Source organism: Tupaia chinensis, unplaced genomic scaffold, assembly GCF_000334495.1.
Source record: "Tupaia chinensis unplaced genomic scaffold, TupChi_1.0 Scaffold000056_1, whole genome shotgun sequence".
Classification (NCBI taxonomy): Eukaryota; Metazoa; Chordata; class Mammalia; order Scandentia; family Tupaiidae; genus Tupaia; species Tupaia belangeri.
In genome coordinates, this window is record NW_006159514.1 from 2,090,167 (window position 1) to 2,092,540 (window position 2,374).

The window sequence follows — 2,374 nt, forward strand, 5'->3', positions numbered from 1 at the left end:
TGGAGGAGAAGGGATTGTGGCATGGCCATCTCCCCTGGGGTGATTTCTCACTTTCTGTCTCTCTGTCTCTCTCTGTCTTTCTGTGAGCACACATGCCCTATAGCAAACACCTCTCCAAAAAAAAAAAAAGTGTCCTCTGGAATTTTGCTTGGGCACACATGCACATGCAACCAGCATGAGTTTAAGCCACTGGGTCCAAGACTTGAACCGCGGTCAACTACATGGGAGTCCAGTCCATTACATTATGCTAACTGCTGGTCCCTCCAGAATACACTTTTATTTATGTATTAAATGACATTGAATTGCATTACATTAATCTCTTATTTCTTTATTTGAAAGTACAGACAAGGTGTGATCATTGCTGAGAGTGAAGGTGATGGCAAATTGCAAGGGCAGTAGGCAATAGGCTGCACCTGCCTATTGAACTTGGGTCTGAGATGCCAAGCTTGCTGCATTCTTGGTAATGCCGTGTTGTGTCTCTGTAAACCCCAGCACATTCCCTCTCAGTACGAGCTCTTCTCTTAAGAGCCAGGTATCCACCCAGGACAGAAATCCCCTAGAATTTGAAGTATCCATTATTACCTAATTAGATGAGACTCCCAGACCCTGCCTGACAAGTCCATCATTACCTAATTAGATGGAACTCACAGACCCTACTTGACAAGTCATAGTCATCACCAGGAATGGCGAGAGCCTGCCCCTTAATGACTGGGACTCACCTGTGCAGCTTAAATGCTCAGGATGCTCATTCCTACGTAGGCCTTGTCTAACGTGCTTTGCATGATCACATGCAAGTCTTGCACACTTTAGCCCTGCCTGTCTTTCACTCTCCCACCATCTGGGTTCCCTCCAACAAGAGGGTAAGAAGAGGAGCAGCATTAACGTCCTGTCATATGGCTGTGATATGGGGCAGAGCAAGAGCCCTGGGGTGTCTCCTGCCTCCCGCAACAGAGAGGTCCTCAGTAAATGCCCTTCTCTCTCTCTCAAGAATTATTTTATTTTTATTCATTGTCATTATTTTATTCTTTTATTATTTTGAAGGTGACCAGAGAGAGACAGAGAACGAGAAGAAAAGTGAGAAAGCAAGCTGCCAGGTCCAGGACTCAAAACCATGGTTAGCCATGTGAGAATCCAGATGCCTTAACCACCACACCACTGCCAGCCCCAAATGTGCTTTTCTTAGGCACGTACAGTTTTTTTCAACAGCACTGTTGTAAAGGTGGATGATCTTTTAGCACAGAGTAGGCGAGATATGTCTTAGGAAAAGAGAGTGCCAAACTTTATTAAGCATATCATTTCCTACTTAGTGTAGTCATTAATTGATGTTTCAAATGACTCTGTGTCAGGTATCACTAATGTAAGAAGAAACAAAGGCACAGGAAAATCTATGGCCTGTAGATCGTGGTAGGAAGCTGCAGAAGATCAAAGCACCACACTGGCTTCGTCATCCAACTTTCTTCCCAAATACAGGAACTAAAAGTTTATTGAGTGCAGTGGAGGTATGCTCAGGTGAACTTAGGCACAGAGCCAGGTGCTATGGAGGACCCAAGAGGAAAAGAAGACATGCTCTGTCCTCAGAGAGTTTATAATCTGCTGAAGAAAAGACTGTAGGGAAGCCACAGGTAGGCCCCAGGATCATGGGAAGGATTTTGAGGTGTAAAAATGTCCTGACAATTTATTTTTTTAATTTAAAATTTATTTATTTAGAGAGACACCCTCAACAGGGTCTCATTATACTGCAATCCTCCCTCACTCCCTGCCCCTGTCACCTTCTAGCCAGTGAGGATCACAGATCTGCTGGTGATCAGGTCACCCAGGATCTGAATCTGAGGTCTTCTCATATGAGTCAAGTATTACACAGTGATGCCCTAGTGTCTACACCACCATGGCTAGGCCTCCTGACGATTATCTTTGGTGAGAGAAGACTCTAGTCACACATGCATTATTTCTCTAATGCTGATAGGAACATGAGTAGTGAAAGATTCTCCATGGCCTATTACCCATTTGTGGTCATATTTCTTTCCTGATGAAAATAATGTCTTTTTTTCTTTTTTTTTTTTTTACTTTATTCCTCTTAATTTGTCTTAGGGCACATGCACTTTCCAGAGAGAGAAAGACAGAGAGTGGGGGGTGGTGAGAAAGCACCCCCCAGGAGGGTGGCCACATTATAATTCCTTCTCTCCCATTCTCTTGGTATCTTGGGCATGTGTGCACATGTACCTGGAGTGATTTTCAAGCTGTTGGATCGGGACTCAAATTGCACAGTTCGTCATGTGGGATCCAGCCACCTTAACCACCATGCCACTGGCTGGCCCAATAAATCTTTATTTTAAGTTGAACAGTAATTTTGCACATATAAAATGATTGAGATTTG